Here is a 19,266-nt window from a genome sequence, read left to right as displayed (position 1 = left end):
ACTGTAAACGCAGGCTTCCGCGGCCGTAGTCACAGTCAATAAAATTCTTCTGGGTTTGTGACCGCATTGTCAACTATAAAATTCCGACGTTTTGGCGTTAGCAATACACCCTGATGATGATGATGATGATGATGATTAGTGTTTTAGGGCGCACAACAGCGAGGTTATCAGCGCCCGAGCAATACACCCTGAGGAAGGCGTCTTGCAATAGTCGCCGAGGCTTTGGAAGTTTATAGTTGACAATGTGATCACAAACTCAGAAGACTTTTATTGACAAGGATACAAATTATACGAATGAGAGCTCTTGTGCTACAAATTTTATAAATTGACCAGTTGCCTACGATAAAACAACGCACAGATGAGTAACTACAGCAAATCTGACTATCCGGAATCTTTGGACAGGTAGACGACTGATCACGATTACTTTTAATTCCGTTTGTCTTAACTTGATTTCAGTATTCAGAGATTAACGTTGAAAGTGTTTTCAACGATGATTCCGAGTCTCTGTGTCTTCAAAAGCTGTTAGTTGTGACTTTTCATGTATTTGTTGTGTTACATATCTTCTTTACCTTACGCTTTTCTCTCACCTCTTCAGTAATGGTTATTACCACACTATAAAAGTAGTATTAATTTGCTCGGTTCCTGAATCTTGTGTGTTGTGTTACTATATGGAAGAAATAATGACTAAATTGTTGACGTTAATGGCAGTTGTAAACGTACGAAAAATATGATAGGTTTCTATGCGAGATAATCTTGCACTTTGCGCAGTTGGTGAGACGTTCAGAGTGTTACGAACTATTTCTTTACAGCAAGTAATTCAGTTTCAAAGTATGGTCAAAGCTAAGAGACGATAGCAATTAGAAAAAATTTACAGGTCCCACCGAGATTTGAACTCGGATCGCTGGATTCAGAGTCCAGAGTGCTAACCATTACACCATGGGACCTCGGATGCTGAGGACGAAGATATTCAAGAGTCTGATCAAGGAGATGAAAGCGTAGTTACGCTGAACATCGCTCATTTATAGGCAGTGTTTGTTAGCAACACGTGTTCCGCATGTGGTGGGGTGGGCGAAACGCCAACAGGCCGGTCGATGGCCCGAACTCCCATGCTGAACGGCAGTGCGTCACCGTTTCGTCATTCCGCTGTTGATTAAATGTCACCTGCCACTATAGAACGACACATCGGGCTAAAGCACGGATGTAAGACGACCGCCATAAACAAACACCATGAGCCGTTATCTGCCGACAGCTGTGCGGTCATTAAAAGAAATTTCTTAACATATCTAGTCTCTGAAATGTGTCACCAACTCACGTTACCACTGATGAGATTACTCCATGGATTTGCGAGGACCTATGCCCAGAGGGATCAAAACTTCCCGTTACATTATTTTGACCCATCAGTTCCTTAACTGCAGATGGAGAAGAAAAATCTCCTCAGACATTCCTGACAATAATTTATCTTACAACTCATTCAGACGGATTCATAAGAGGAAAAATGGCAGTACTTTTATAGATAGTGACGGTTCGTCACTGCTTGTTCGTCTTTTTCAGGCAGTTATGTTCAATCCTGATTTTAACTGATTCCCTTAGCCTCCTTATCTTCTTATTTTTCTCCTTCTCCTCCTCCTCTCAACCCCCCCCCCCTACCTTCCTCAGCTCTTCTTATTCTTATTCTTGTTATTATTCCTTCTTCCCCGCCTCTCTCTCTCTCTCTCTCTCTCACACACACACACACACACACACACACACACACTAACTACAGTAGGTCTCTTACATATCCGCAAACAACTCTCACAAACAAAAAGATGCGTTTATATAAGATGCGTATTGCAGGATATAATGCAAAACTAATTTTCACATTCTCATTCAGCTCCTCGTTTTTATGCTGCACACAACACCGAAGGGGTGGTGCGGTAGTAAAAATCACTAGACTTTCTTTCTGGAACAATGGAGCCCATATCTACGTCGAACCATTACAATTTAACTTTACAGGTATTTCTTCAAATCGTCTACAGTGAAGATAGTGCTTATTGCTGTAATCTTGAGTCCAAAGACTAAGTTCATGCAGCTTTCCGCCCTAGTCAGTACATTACAGATCTCTAATCTCTCCACAGCTATAGCACCCTCCATCGAATTGCTTACTGTAGTGAAGCTCTGATATGATATGTATGCGATGAGTTGTGCAGTACCTACCTACCTATCCATTCTTTTTGTCAAGTTGTACCATAAAGCTTTCCCAATTAGTTACTTCGAACAGGTATCGGTTGTTTTCCTGTCCTAGCGATATGCAGTCCTAACTTGTGCCCCGAATCCAGTGACCCTGTCTTCTTCGCCTATGAGCCGACCTCCCTCGTTATATTTGTATTCTTAGAACCGGTTTCCACTCAATTACTAATAATTCTCAAGTAAGTCAAGTGGTTTATGCTGAGGGCAGTCTGCACCATGAATACACATGGTCTACTGGAACAAGAACTGGGCTATTCAGAGAATCAGCTTACAGATTCCGGGGTCTTTGGACTTTTACCATTATCGAACATCTCCATGCCATTTCCTCGTCTTCTGAACACGCTTACTTTCGATCGATGGAAGCAGCTTATTCTTAAAAATTTCGTACACTATTTAAGTTTCTAACCGACCTTGTATTTATATGTTTCGCTGGTTGATCAGTAAATAATATATGAGTACATATTCGCCCCACTGAAGTGAGGAAAACATTTTTTATTTATTTTTTGTCTAGAATCCAGTTACTTCACTTTCAGTTCCTCTCATCATAAGGACTATTATGAACAAAAACATTAAACAAATTCGTTGTTAGAAGAATGTCGAATTACATCTTACAGATCTAATCATGTAAATACACAGTGATGAATAATATTATTGGACAGAACGAGTCATGCAGATTATAGCAAGTAAAATTAAAAGTAAAAGTAAAATAAACAAGGCAGGTTAATGATGAATCCCGTCTACATGTTTTTGTTTCTTTGGACAACGAAACATTCAGGTTACAAGAAAAAGGAGACAATACAAACCAGAGTTATGTTTCTTCATCACGAAATAATTTCTGTTGTAGCCAGAGTCACAATACGATACCGATAAAACCAATACCTATGGTATTTGGTATTTCGGAAGGTAAGCTTACAAAGAACAGACTTGCATTTCTTGGAAATCAAAACCCGGTTTTATTAGCACGCAATGAATTTGGTGGATACACAGCATAGAATCTTGAGCACAGCAACTTTTCCTTCCTTTTCTCTCCCAGCTAAATTGCCACACCACATTAAACGATCGTTGAGCACTACTTTGCACCAAAATTCAGTGACATAATTTTATAATATTTATTTATTAGCGGTGACAACACACTGATAAGCCAAAACATTATGACCACTGCCCACAGCGACGCTGGATGCCGCCTGGTGTCGTTGCGGGCACGTGTCGCGGTGAAAAAAGTTGAAACTTCTTAGTTTGAGTTTCATGAAACAACTGTTGTTGGATTGCGTGGCTCGACTGCGAAATGCGCCTTTCGGCTCCTCTCTCTGGCTGCAGTATGCTGTTGTCCACAGTGGCACTGGCGTTGCCCATGGGGCTTCATGTAAGGCGACTGCATAGGTGAAACAACTTTGTGTGAGTTTTAAACTGCTGACTGAAACTGAACCAACTGTCTCGTTACTTAATTTTATCATTTGAACACTGACCTACAGAATTTTCCCTGACAAAGGCAACTCAAACTTAACCTATTCATTTATTACCCTCAATATACAAGCGCAACGCAATATGACTGCACTAAAATGACTACATAACTTCAAATAATTAACACAAAAGAATGACTCTGAAGTGGAAGAAATGCTAACAATAACCCATACTTTTTCATTAGTCGCTTAGCTCACAGAAAATCTTCATAAGACGAACTACAGCACTGACAGCAAGCACCAACTACAGCCAGCTAAATAAAAAGGATTCTAACTACTATAGGCTCTAATTGCTAGGAGGCATATGGTTAGCAAAATAAAGATTTTTGTTGACGAGCAAACAATGTATTTAGCAGATTTTACCTTATTCATGTGACAGCCAGTTCCAAAAATTACATAGTCGCCAATAATTCTACTACTCAAACATTACCAACTACATCCATCATAATTTTACGATGCCCTACCAACACTGAGTCTCCCTGAAGGACACATATCCAAGCCGTCAGCTCGCTAACTGCTAACTGCTAGTTCGTCCAACCACGGAGTCTCTTATCGAGGGCGCAGAGCGCTGTCAGCGATATTAATTACAGTCTATAGTGCTGCCAACATACAAAAATATAAACAGGCTACTTACAAAGTATGTAAGCAGAGCAGACACGAGCGGGGATCACCTTAGCGAAGATGTGGACTGGAAAAGGGGAGGTAAGCGACTTTGATCTAGGGTAGATTATTATCAAGCAGAGCATGTGAACGAGTATCTCTAAAATGGGGAATCTGGTTCAATGTCCACGTGCTACTGTCGCGAGCATCCACGGAAAGAGCTAGAACGACAGTTAAACTACCACTAGGCAGTAAATGGTTGAAAGTCCACGACTCTTCACAGAATGTGGCATTCGGAGGCATGTCTGCTCTGTAAAGTAGGATGGATGGTGATCTGTGGCGTCTCTGACGAAAGAGCACACTGCTGGTGCACGCACAAATGTTTCTGAGCACACAGTTCATCGTACGTTACTGAAAATGGAGCTCCGCAGCAGATCACCCTTAAGGGGCTCTGGAACGCCCTATACCTGCAATGTTAAAATAACGCTTATAAATTACATCTTTCCTCACAAAGTATTTGAGGTAGGAAGTTGAACTTTTTACAGATTATTTATTGGAATATGGGCTACAACTTAACACAGGGATTTTACAAAATTTTAGTTCAGTTATTAAAGATGATTTTTTTTCAATTGTAATGAAAATTCACAACTTTTTTGCAATTTTTTATTTATATATTCAAAAATATACAGTTTTTTGGAAAAAGGCTGTGTTAAATTATGCAGAAGGTACTGTGTAACATTTACTGAAAGTTTGAAACAAATATGTTTGGAAGATCCTTAGAAAACATGTAATTAGTATGAGAAAATAAAAGTTTTGGGAATCGAGCGACAAAGACTGGATTAACTTTTTAGTGCATTCCAGGTCCATAGGATGGATTATCTTCATCCTCTGCAAACTCCTTCTCCAGCTTCCTCTTGTTCCTCCTCCTGTTTACTCTTGCTTGTATTTATAGACTCTTTACAGCCCTGTCTGCAGCCCGAAGGCGTTCCTTGTCTAAAGCAAGCATCGCTCGTACCATGTTAGAACCTATCTTCATTCCCACATTTCTAAATACCTTGCACCTTACAATGTTGTCATCATTGAAAGTCGCAACAGCATCATACACACCAAAGTGAAGTGTTTCTATTCCAACAAATACAGTCTTGGGGATTCTCGACCATATAACACTATTTACACTTTCATTGGGATTTTGAGTTTTTCCGTGAATACACTTTTTCAACAGTTCAGGTGCTGCTAAGTCTCTGAAAATAGGTTTTATCACCTCCATTATTGCATGAGGCAGACTATGCTTATGAGTGTACACTTCACCAGTTAGCAATCCTTTGTTATATTTACACCAACTGTCTTCTTCTTTGGGACACAAGCTATGTTGGGGATTTTCATCGGTTGAAGAAGTATGAAAAAAAAAGAGCCCAAACGGATTTCTTCATTTCGTCGACACTTCAGAGGATTTATAATAACTTTACTTTCACTCATTATTATACTTCAACAAAACAGAGACTCAAGAAACAGAATTAATTACGAATATTTTCGAGATAACGACAGAGTAAATAAACATGAAACAATCGACAATCACACCAGCGATATATATTGAACCATCACAGGTTAGCCACAACACATACTTTATCTCACATCACTAAAATGTACCTGATGAACACGGACGTTAATAATAACACCATTTGACAGCAGTTTAACAGCGCCACAGTGGGTCACGTCCGTGTAGAACACATTTCAAAAAAAAATTAAAAATAGTTGTAGTCTTCGTAATTGAATAAATTATATATCTATTAAAAGGTAATAGTCTGCAGATTCAGAAAACGCAAAAAAGTAAAAATTGAACTGTTCATGATTTTGAGCCTTTCCGGAGCCCCTTAAGTGTTCACATGTTGACCCAACGACATCGTCAATTACGATTGCAGTGGGCATGTGATCATCGGGACTGGCTTGAGGAGTACTGTAGTGAACACACGTTGATGTCTCGGCTACTAAATTCGCCTGATGTAACTCCTGTGGAACCCATCTCGGTCGCTATCGAGCGTCATCACCGCGTACGCAAATCAGCGGACGTTAGTTACGCGAATTATAAGACCAGTGCGCAGACATATAATGCCACATACCTCTACAAACCTACCAAAAAACTGTCGTAACCCTGATACGCAGAGTCAGTGATCTATTTCGTTCCAAAAAGTGACAAAGAAGCTATTAAGCAGGTAGTCACTACGTTTTGGCTCATCAGTGTATTTTACCTACAGATCGGCGAATCCTCGGGGTTGTATCTTTCCGTGGTGTAAGTATATAGTTTCTGTTTTTGATAATAATAATTAAAATCGTTGACCCTTTCGTGGCCACTTGACAATTTGCCTGTTGGCTTCTGTCTCGGGTTCTTCGGCCTCGGACGTTGGCGCGCCAGGTACATACATGGTCTTAAGCCGCGAGTTCGGTTCCAGTCCACCACCAGCATTGGAGGCTGAAACTATGACAATACCAGCCACTCGTGCTGGCGAAACGTCAGAAAAATCATCAGACGAACATCGGCCGAAGAACCTGAGACAGCAGCCAACAGGCAATTAGTCAATAATTAAAATGTGTATTCTAATCTAAATAATTTCACTAATAAACTTTGGTTTTGAGCAGATATTTATAGATATCAAATACCGTACAGGATAACAGTAGCTACATTTTTTTTCCTTTTTAATCTTTCTCCTCAAGTCCAGACCAAAAAACGACAACCAAGAAATACACAATCATTTTCACGATTCCTTTAAGGAGTAAACTACAGTATCAGAGTGATTCTTATTATGTGTAACTTACGATGTTAACAAAATGTACTTTTTAGTAACTGCTTGCAGTCGCAACAGGAGAACAATAATAAAAACAAAAGGAATTGTACTTGTTATGTATATTGTTCGGTTGCTCGACCACAGGATGGGATTGTAGTATACCAGACTGATCAAATCTGCTTAGCTACAAATACTCGTCTCCTCTTGCCATCTCCCCTCTCCACTCTCTCTGTCCCAACTGCCCCTTCCCTCCTCTCTTTGTCCCCTCTCTTCCTCTTCTTCTCTCCCCCTCCTCCTGTCTCCCTGCATCTTTTCCCCTCTTCTTCTCCTCTCGCCTCTTCCAATTAGACTCCTTCTCTCTTCGTTTTTCAGTCGCGTCAATTTTCCCTTCTCGCTTCGTTACTTGCATTCTACATTCCGTCTCTCGCCTCTTCTTCTCCTCTTCAGCTTTTCTCCTCTTCAGCTCTTCTCCTCTTCCTCCCCCCTCTGCCCCCTCTACTGCCTCTGCCCCCTCTTCTCTCCCTCTCTCACCTTCTCCTCTCCCTTTCCCCCAACAACATATTATAGAACCAAATCCCTGTACCATGAAGTGGGAGACTAAAAGGGGTTGCAAGACAGATCTGCCTGTTGGTACTGTCCACAAAGTCCACCCACACATACTCAAGGTCGTTCATATACCATTCCAATGACGAATTACTGTAACACAACGATACACCGAGTGAGGTTGATGCAGAAGCAAATGTGGAGAAATAAATCTGATAAAATCTTAATGTGTTGTTGAGGCCCGGCGTCTTCCAATTTGATAGTCGTACATTCATTACAGCAATTATGCAGAGTTACATGTGTATATCAGAATTCAGGGAGCTCACAAAACCAAAATTACTTCCTATCAACACAGCACTACCGGAATGTACGAAACCGTTACTCGCATGTGAATTTACAATTCCGAGCTGTCACAACACTTCAGTATATGATTTACGCATTGTACCACACGGGACTTAAGGCCACAAAGCCAAGATAGTTTTGGATCTGCTGGCAATAAGTAATCCTACATTACTCAAGTCATACCATGAACTAAACCCGCCATTGTGACCAAGAGATCATGAGCAGCAAGTCAGTCACAACACTGAGGCAGTAAACAACTAGAGAGTCCGCTTCATTGACTTGCACTGGAGTGATGGTGTACTGCACAGCGTAAGCTTTGCTCATTATCATCGTCTTAGTCTGTATGGATTGTCACCATCTAAATGTACTTTATCAACACGAACCAAAACATTGCGTATGTGGGTGTTCTTGATTAGATGTGTTTAATTCGAGATGTGCGAAAACGAAGCTTACTCTGCCATAGAGGTGGAGCTGCTGTTCATCCTGTGTCTTATCTCTTCCAACACCCAGCACATTCTCTGATACAGTGGCTTGTCACCCCCACTGTTACTTTCCTGCACTTCGGTGACGTCAGACAACCCATTTTTGGAATGTTAATCCTTACAAGATGCAAACCCTTTAGTGGTTCTGAGCACTATGGGACTTAACATCTGACGTCATCAGTCCCCTATAACTTAGAACTACTTGAACCTAAGTAACCTAAGGACATCACACACACCCATGCCCGAGGCAGGATTCGAACCTGCGACCGTAGCGGGCGCGCGGTTGCAGACTGAAACGCCTAGAACCGCTCGACCACAATGTCCGACAAAAACCTTTAGTCACCTCTTTCCATTTGTTTGTCTTTAATAATGCGACTGGAGGGGACTTGAGTTAGTTTAGTGAGGGTAATGAGACTAGAGTGATTCTATGAGCTAATCTGATTTCCAGTTTTTAACTTTCTGTAATGTAACAAGGTATGTATGTATGTACGTATGTATGTTAACGGGGGACCAGAAAGGACGGAGAGGCTCCGTTCCCGCCGCAGCCGCAGTGGTCCACAACCTGCCGGCCATGGTGGTCTAGCGGTTCAGGTGCTCGGTCCGGAACCGCATGACTGCTACGGTCGCAGGTTCGAATCCTGCCTCGGGCATGGATGTGTGTGATGTCCTTAGGTTAGTTAGGTTTAAGTAGTTCTAAGTCCTAGGGGACTGATGACCACAGAAGTTAAGTCCCATAGTGCTCAGAGCCATTTTTTGGTCCACAACTCCACGACGACTTCCGCAGTCCACTTCACCCGTCCGCCGCCCCACAACGAACCCAGGGTTATTGTGCGGTTCAGCCCCCTGTGGACCCCCCCAGGGAACGGCTCACACCAGACGAGTGTAACCCGTATGTTCGCGTGGTAGAGTAATGGTGGTGTACGCGTGAGAGGTGGCATGAGCCCTCTCTCATATTTCTATCTTACGATTCTCCTCTCTAATTGCATGCGGTGGAAAGTTGCTATTCCTTCACACGCGGACTTCCCACGCAGCGTCTCTCGTCACCCGGGTGGTCCAGTGACAGGCGGGCTCTGTTGACTTTGAAAGGGTAAGCCGACAGGTGTGAGGGAGTCGAGTGAATGCTTTCCAGACGCCGACATTGTCAAGAGGCACGCCCGCAGGGCCTGAAGTAGCGGCTGGGCTAGAGGTTCCGTTACTTCGCAGAAACTTAGCGAAAACACTTTCTGGCGGGCTACCAGCGAGGCATGGGAATGACTTGTGTACCCAGGCAGCTGTGGCGAGAACATTCCCGCGCTTTCTGCAAAATAGTAACTGTGATTGGCTTGCTCAGGGCATAGCTCCGTGACGTAGCAAGATCGGCGCAGAAATTGGCGCCAAGAATCTCCATTGGTGGAATGGTAGCGTTCCGGCAATGGAGTGGAATTTTCCGCCAGTTTTCGAGTTGCTGATTGGAACGTTTAACCACGGCCACTGTCGTGGGGGCGGGAATGTTCTGTGTTCGGTTTTTTATGGGTGCTCTTGTCAGCAGTCGGCTCTCGCCTTTTGGTCGAGGACGTCGAAGCAACCAGCCATCGGCTCCGGTACGCCAGATCGTTTTCTGGCAGTCAAGAAGACAGTTTGGTAATGTATGTCCGCAGCACCGGCAGATAGGGATTTTCCTAGGTGATAATCAGAGCTCAGCAGACCGCGCCTGTTCGTCTTTTTTCTAACTTTGTTCTATCTTGGGTAGCAGGAATTAATGTTGGGTTGGCTATGTGTTTTCTCTAAGATTTGAGTTGCAAGGAATTGGCTGCACATACCACTTCGTCATAATCATCACAATCTAGTTTAGGGACAACTTCACATTCACAGCGTTTGTTTGAGTATCCAATTTGAGCCAATTTGATGTATTGTAAATGTTTCATGTGTTTTTGTTTATTATTTTGTGTTTAGTCTTAATAAATCATATTGTTATTTTGGACAGAACTTTCATTCTGTTAATCGGTAGAGCAACCCCATCATTCCTCACTATGTTAACGAAACCTTCGTTTATTTAACTTATTTATCAAATTAAATTATTGCACGTGCCAAACCCTCTTCTACTCCACTGGCAGGGTTGATTAGAGTCAGTTCGCGTATTTTTTTTAACCTTGTGCAACAGCAAAAGTTGGAGTTAGAATAGGGGGGGCTTAGAGCATCATGTACATATGTAGATTCTAGAAGAATTGAGTGTTAAATACACTGCGAGCCCCGGCACCTCGCACGCGTACGTGGAGAACTGGTTTGCGCAGCAGTCGCCGACATAGTGTAACTGAGGTGGAATAATGGGAACCAGCCCACATTCGCCGAGGCAGATGGAAAACTGTCTAAAAACCATCCACATACTGGCCGGTTCACCGGACCTCGACACAAATCCGCCGGGCGGATTCGTGTCGGGGACCAGGCGCTCCTTCCCACCCGGAGAGCCGTGAGTTAGACCGCATGGCCAAACGGGCAGGCATGTAACAAGGTATTGGCTATATAAATTTCTTTTTATAGGTGAGCTTCGGAAGTGAGCAGTGGTGTGACAGGTCACTTGTAGAGAGGCTCAGCAAAACGATCGCCAAGGAGCGGAGAGCACGCAGTCTTTCACAGAACTATATGGGAGGAAAACAACAGTGACAGCCACTATGCCCTATCGATGAGACAGTCGCTTCTCTGAGCAGAGTTCTGGGGCAGGGGCTATTGTGCTGTTTATAGCATGAGTCTGCTGTGGGCAGCCAAGATAAAAGCATTCCTTCTGAAGGATGGAACTCTTTTCAGTGGTTGGTAGGCGCTAGGATCACCTTAAGAAAAGTACTTCAGCAGATAAACAACTCCTGGTTTTGCAAATAACACGGCAAAACAGCTCTGATTTATCAAAGGTTCAGAAGTTGCAGCAGAGTTGACGAGTTGCCTCAGGACCCGTGACGCCGAGGCTAGCTGGTGGTTGTGAGAGCAGTTGGTTTCAGAGAAGTGATGTCCGAAGGACATCACACTTAGAGAGAATGTTTTCTTTTTTTAAGGGAAAAAGGAGGCGCCAAATTCGAGTTTTGTTTACATATTATCTTTGTGTTTGTGTATGTGTGTGTGTGTGTGTGTGTGTGTGTGTATGTGTGTTCCGTACGCCGAACTCTCTGGTGAACAACTGAATACTGAGTGGGCTGGGACACACAACAACCACAATTGCACTGTGTTTTGGTGAAGTGAAAAGTGCTTTTACGACCTTATTTGTGAAAATACGTGTTATATTTAAGTGTACATCACGACACCTCACCATAATACTGAGAATAAAGGGGCTTGCCACACGAAAACGTATGTAAAAACGAATTTAGGAGCGAAACATCGCGACAAAACTAAATTACGTTTTACATGATAGGTTAACTCCCAACAAAATTTCTCATCAACGTCGTTTGGTTGCAGATGACAAGATACCTATAATAAATAATACACAAGTGGTCCGGAAGAATCATGAACACCAAGTGTAAAGGTATTAACACTAAGAAACGAACTATTGTTAGAACTATATATCCACATAGTTTTGTAATCATTTAATAAAAAGTTCACATTACAGAATAAATAAAACGGAAACCCTCTCATGATAGCACAGTGGTACTGAAACATGTATGGGTACTTGGAAAAAACGGTGTTTTGCGTAACTGGTGGACCTCACATCCTACAATAAAATTCCAGTACAGTTGGAGAGCCTCTGTAATCCTGTTCAAGTTTAGGTGGAATACGAAGTGGACTGAGGTGTAAATAGGAATTTGGATCGGGTAGGGAAGCGTGCTGGGGAAGTCCACGCAGTTGTGTGTAGCCACTGCACCAGGGTGATGTATTGCTTTGCACATCTGCCTAGTGAGCAGAAGATACGGATTCAATCTTGGCCGGGGTACAAATTTTCATTGCTTGCTTCAGTCTGCTTACTCCCATATACATTAATGAAATCAATTTACTTCCAGCTGCTTATTGTTTGGAATATGTGGCACCCTCAGTTCGACATTTTGGCTGATTTCCTTCAGGTATCCTGGTCTGAATGAACACTCATAATACTGACGGCGCTCAATTTTTACATTTGATACTTGACTGTTGTTGTTGTGGTCTTCAGTCCTGAGACTGGTTTGATGCAGCTCTCCATGCTACTCTATCCTGTGCAAGCTTCTTCATCTCCCAGTACCTACTGCAACCTACATCCTTCTGAATCTGCTTAGTGTATTGATCTCTTGGTCTCCCTCTACGATTTTTACCCTCCACGCTGCCCTCCAATGCTAAATTTGTGATCCCTTGATGCCTCAGAACATGTCCTATCAACCGATCCCTTCTTCTGGTCAAGTTGTGCCACAAACTTCTCTTCTCCCCAATCCTATTCAATACTTCCTCATTAGTTATGTGATCTACCCATCTAATCTTCAGCATTCTTCTGTAGCACCACATTTCGAAAGCTTCTATTCTCTTCTTGTCCAGACTAGTTATCGTCCATGTCTCACTTCCATACATGGCTACACTCCATACAAATACTTTCAGAAACGACTTCCTGACACTTAAATCTATACTCGACGTTCACAAATTTGTCTTCTTCAGAAACACTTTCCTTGCCATTGCCAGTCTACATTTTATATCCTCTCTACTTCGACCATCATCGGTTATTTTACTCCCTAAATAGCAAAACTCCTTTACTACTTTAAGTGTCTCATTTCCTAATCTAATTCCCTCAGCATCACCCGACTTAATTTGACTACATTCCATTATCCTCGTTTTGCTTTTGTTGATGTTCATCTTATATCCTCCGTTCAAGACACTGTCCATTCCGTTCAACTGCTCTTCCAAGTCCTTTGCTGTCTCTGACAGAATTACAATGTCATCGGCGAACCTCAAAGTTTTTACTTCTTCTCCATGAATTTTAATACCTACTCCGAATTTTTCTTTTGTTTCCTTTACTGCTTGCTCAATATACACATTGAATAACATCGGGGAGAGGCTACAACCCTGTCTCACTCCTTTCCCAACCACTGCTTCCCTTTCATGCCCCTCGACTCTTATAACTGCCATCTGGTTTCTGTACAAATTGTAAATAGCCTTTCGCTCCCTGTATTTTACCCCTGCCACCTTCAGAATTTGATTGACTATGAGACTAAATTGTAATCTATTGTTGATAAATTGATCATCAAAATAAATTGTGAGATACAGTCCATGGAGTAATTGACATCGTTACCAGAATAAATTAAACAACAGCTTAGAACAGCCCTTACAAATATTCTACCCATAATAGACTGCGAGTAAATGCAGTGTAGGAACATTCGAATGAAAACTGGTACATAAAACTATTTACTCACCAGCTTCACTACAGCCAAAGAACAATCTATGAGAAAATAAGTCGGTTGCGAGTATCTGAGGCACTGGTGTGTTTCTAGAAGGAAATGGATGAAATCCGGTGTAAACACGGCACTCGCAGTAGGCTGCGGACAACAGTGAGAGCTATTTCCATGGGAAGCGACGGCAGCGCCACGGTGGCGGCGTCAAGAACCTCGCATTGGTAGCGCCATCAGCACTACGAAAATAATTGCCGATAATGCTACCCGACGAAGGTATCAGAAACCTCACTTCTTTTATTAAGCTAGTAACTAAACAGTCTCGAAACACGAGCACACAGACGCACACATTTTATAGCGATGTCCAACAGAAAGCAAGTTTACTATAAATTTTTCGTACATCATTTTCGTAAGAGTCAAATGCGATGTCGTAGAAAATGTATGAGCTTCGAACAAGGCCTGCTAATCAGTCTCTGAATAAAATACAAATGGTATAAAACGCGTAGGTAAACGGGAATATCCCTGTCAATATAAGCAGAGTTGTGTGAAAATCACAATCATCTTTTCTCAAAATCGTTTTTGTCTTTCTCAATCAGTGCCCGTGTTATTCTGGTGTCTTGTTTCATGTGGGTTTTTCTGTATATTTTACGTAATGTATAGGAAGCAAATAGATACAAACGCAAAACGAGGGATTCATGATTGTGTACTACAACAGAACTGAAGCTTGTTGGGTAGAAAGAGCATTTCACGCATAGTTCTGAAGTTATATCGCCCCAAGGAACTCGTGTCTATTTACAAAAATGGGAGCGGAAATTATGAGTTTCACATTTCAATAATCTTCTCGTAGATGCTCCTAACTAAAAAAAATTGTGGACATCATTTTTTTTTCTTTTGTTAAAACTTAGCAGTTCCTGTATCTCTTCTTCTATTCATACTGTGAGTGAGCTTTGTCGGCGAGTGGTGGATTTGCGCACATAGGTCCAATTCACAAATATGTCAATTTTTCATTGAAAATTTCATCTCTGAATTCCCAAATCAAATAACATGCTAATAAGTAAGCTTTTGGATCATATAGAATCGATCTGAACCCATGTGCTGTTTATTGATCAGTTACCCACAGCGATGGTTATCGGCATACTGTCGTATGCTAAACTTGTGCTATAGTTGACAATCAACACTCAGGTCTGTTTTTATGCGCTTGGTACTGCACAGGAAGTTCTAATTTACTGCGATTTGTGGAACAAGGTTTTGCGTTTCTGTTGATTTTTGATGTCACAGCCGAACACCTGCGTAGTGCAGAATGTATAAGCTAAATTATGGTTAAAGTTGTAGAATAATGTCGTCTGCGGTCATTACCATATGTTGATTTTTGTTCATTAAAATATTTAAAAGAAATTACATAAATTTTAATTGTTTGCAAAAGAAAATACAAATTTTTTTAGTATTGATCTCTTAAGTCAAACGAGTACGACTGTAATATTGAAATGTTGATTATTTCACGAAAAAGATACATATATGAGAAAATAATCACACATTTCGCACTGCAGACTGAAACAGAGCTCGCATATGTGTAGGACGACACTTCAATAGTCGTCCCCTGGATCGGCTGGTGGATTGGGAAATTTCGAGCTACAGCCCGAAATAAAAACTGTTTTCTTTTCTATAATAAAGAAGACAGTTCGATTCGCATCCCTGACCCACAGTAGATGCTCCCCACTTGTTAGGTGTGAAACTCAGAGGTTCATAACCCACACTTTGTATTTAGCTTGGACGCGCACTATATATACTTTATACTGTACAGTATTATTCAACATCAATTCGTGTTTGCTCTATGGCATTGAGTTTTCACAGCATGAGTGCTGCAGTCTATTATCAATTAACTCTGGTTATTAATTTCATGTACTTATCCATGAGACTGTCAGTATTCCTAGACGCTTTAATAAAACACAGACTTTCGTTAAAAACCATTTTGGTAGCTTTTTATGGACAAGGGTTGCACAGAGCTACCCTCAAATTTAATATCAAAAGCAGAAAATAGACTGAAAATATCTGAATAAACGAAATTTCGCGTTTTGGTGGAACTGTCAGTGAAAGGCTTTCTAATGTGGACCTAATAGTCGATACAGTATGAAAGGCAAATGTAAAGAATACACGGTTGAAGGTTTGCTGTCGGCCCAGACGTGTTAACGACTGCCGTTGCTCCACGACGGCCTGCGACGTAAATTTCATACAGAATGCTGAAAGTGAATGCGGGGCGGCGGCGTGACCCACCTGCCACCTACATGTCGGAGCGGCGGCATGAAATGCAAATGCCGCGGCGGATCCTGTCGATCATGCATATTGATGCGCGACAGGCGGGCTCTTCTCTGACTCACCGGACCGGAACGCTGCGGCATCAGCCCCGCGGAGACAAACGGGTCGTTACAACATCACCTGCGCACCGTTTTCCGCTCGTAAAGCACTTCTCGCGTCGACTTGGAAAGTGCGTTAGTTCTTCGGTTGCTGTATACAACTCTGGTTCAACGTCTACGGTAGGTCCTTCATACCATTACACAGATTGTTATTAACTGTTTGGCAACCACAGTCTTCCTTCTGTTCTCATGCACACAACGTTCCGTTTCTGCCAGACACGAGTCTTTATGTCCAGGGGAGTGCACAGATGAGGGGAAGATGAAAATTTCCCAGCTTGCTTCAAAGATGCCGTTGATATAGATGAAATTTTGTTCCTCTTGTGTCGCTACGTATTGTGCAATGACGTACGAACTTCAACCACAGGAGCTGTGTCCCCACGACTGGTTATCTTTTCTTTTCCTTTTTTTTTTTTTAGTTGTCGTTAGTGTGTTTCTTTCGAGTGGCTGAACAGAAGTACGCGACTTCATAAAATTCCTTGTTTTGTTGTTTTGGACGGTTTATTGCTAACGATAGTTCAGCCAAAGGTAGTGAATCTTTATAACGAAACAGTTCCTTCGTTACCAACAGATAATGTGACATTAACGATTTTGTGGCGACACACCGATGTGAATGGCATCCCTTTCCCGATACGCCACGCCAGTAAATTACTCCTCAAACTACACGTTTTTGATTGTACATTCATTTTGTGTTCACATCATCCGAGGACGTTTCCATCTAATTTAGCGTCGTGAACACTGTTTCTTTACTTATGACGTTTTACAACAGGTGTCTTAAGAACTTCCCCGCAAAATTGTGCAATGCCGTTTGTGAAAACACAATGTTTATGACACGTAAATAAATGTGCACGTTCGAAAAAAAAAATGTTCAAGCGTGTGTGAAATCTTATGGGACTTAACTGCTAAGGTCATCAGTCCCTAAGCTTACACACTACTTAACCTAAATTATTCGAAGGACAAACACACACATCCATGCCCGAGGGAGGACTCGAACCTCCGCCGGGACCAGCCGCACAGTCCATGACTGCAGCGCCTAAGACCGCTCGGCTAAACCCGCGTGGCTGCACGTCTGAAGATGGGAAGCCAGGCATCTAGAAATGTCATGGAAAACTAAATTTCGATAAAAGCAACTGATTGCAGCTAATTCATTATAAATCATCTTAAAATTTAACACTTTCAGTGTTCTAATACGTCCACGCCGTCTCTCCCACGAATTCCTTCGCGGGCCTTACCCTGTCCACGCCCAGCAGGTTGCCTACCTGTGATCTAGAAGGTGATAACTACAACCTCCGATGGAAACGTTAGGAAAGGACTTCAAATCACGTTGGAGGATCAGCGATTGGAGGTGTTACAAACCTCACAAGCCACAGACATATCAAGTGATGGAGTGCGACACATTTTACATGAAGAATTTAACTACAAGGCAGCTTTGCGCCGGATGAAACCTACATTTTACCTATGCTGACCGAAAGTAAAGACAAAAACTAATTTATTAGCAATGATTTGACCGTTTCGAAGAGAATCAAGCTAACTGTCTACATTGGTTTGATGCTGCAGATGAGAAGTAGGTTGACCACTTCACGGCAGTAAAGTACCAACCGTCAAAGCAGTGAGACAAAGCCACTAGACCTGCATCAAAGAAGTTGGTTTAATCAGTCTGCGAAGGTCAAAACAGGAATTTTCTGAGATGGAAAAAGGAGTATTCTTATTTGTTATGTACAACGGGTAGAGCAATGACACACACACAGTGGTTACGGTTACTACAAGCCACACCACAAGTTGGGAAACGGGGCCAAATTTCTAGTAGTTTACTGTCGAGTTGAGATTTTCACAAATGTTTAATTCGTATCGTACAGAAGCTAGCAGTACGACAATAAACAGCCTTTTAAACACGCCGCTAACGGCAATCAAGTAATTTATAGCAATACAACAATTTTAAAAAATTAAAAAAAACACAAGACGCTAGCAGTATGGCAATAAACAACCTTTTTAAACACGCCGCTAACGGCAACCAAGTAATTTATAGCAATACAACAGTTTAAAAAATTTTTTTAAAACACGGGAGCTAGCAGTACGGCAATAAACTACCTTTTAAAACACGCCGCTATCGCCAATCAAAGTAATTTATAGCAATACAACAATTTTAAAAAATTTAAAGAACATTAGTAAATAGGCTACTAAAGTAAATACAGAACTTTGTTAATAAGGTACGGTGAGGTAGTGAAGTTACCAACACCGCCATTAAAAGGAAAATTAAACAGGTCTCAGCAAACACACCATTAATGGCAGTAAAAGGAATTTACAGACTAGGAGGAATTTAAAAAATTTTTAAACAAAAGTATCCTGGAATATCATTAGAACATAATAGATATGACGGACCTGTGTAAGGCGGCCACAAATCACCCACTCAGGGATGCTCAGGCTAGACAGAATAATGACCAATTTAAACACGCCCGTAAACACAATTGCCACTCTCAGGCTGGTCACTGCACTGACCTTTAGCCAGCGGAAACTTATTTTAAGATGTCTTAAGTGCTGACAGAATTAGAGCCAACCTCGTGCAAGGAAACATTACACCACACAGTCCTGAATGAGCGACCACATGATCAACCAACAAGAAGCATGAATGTACTCATAACCCACGACAGAATAGCGAAACAATTAAACTGCCAAAACTACACCTCCCATCGGTCAGTAACGAGAGGAGGAGGAAAGATCACTGTCTTCAATTACACCGGTACCAGGGACAGGAAACCCAGTTGCCGGAGGCCACAAGGCAGAAGAGATGCTGGTTACACAAAATTATTACTTAATGATTAAACCTTCCACGAACTTAACTTGCAATTATGCTCGAACAGGCAGTACACGACCTACGATGGCAAGGATCCACACATCCGACCGCGCATGCGCGTCATGTGAGAGAGGACGTGTAATTGGGCTTAAAGAAGCCGGTTGGAGTAATCGGCGAATCGCTCGACATTTGAATAGGAGCGACGCCACTGTTCGGCGATGTTGACGGCAATGGGTGAATCATGGCCGGACACAAAATCAAGAAGGAAGCGGCCGACCTAGAGAAACCACAGAAGCTGAGGATCGAGCAATCGCCAGAGAGGAAATTG

The 19,266-nt window shown here is 42.1% G+C and overlaps 1 non-coding gene across 1 annotated transcript; it reads right to left on the bottom strand.

Moving 5' to 3' along the window:
* Positions 1 to 872: 872 nt before the first annotated feature.
* Trnaq-cug (transfer RNA glutamine (anticodon CUG)) lies at positions 873 to 944 on the bottom strand. Its single transcript has one exon. It is a non-coding gene; the product is annotated as a tRNA-Gln (tRNA).
* Between the last annotated feature and the right edge of the window lie 18,322 nt (positions 945 to 19,266).

Source organism: Schistocerca cancellata, chromosome 2 (genome assembly GCF_023864275.1).
Source record: "Schistocerca cancellata isolate TAMUIC-IGC-003103 chromosome 2, iqSchCanc2.1, whole genome shotgun sequence".
NCBI lineage: Eukaryota > Metazoa > Arthropoda > Insecta > Orthoptera > Acrididae > Schistocerca > Schistocerca cancellata.
This window is presented reverse-complemented; position numbering and strand designations above follow the sequence as displayed.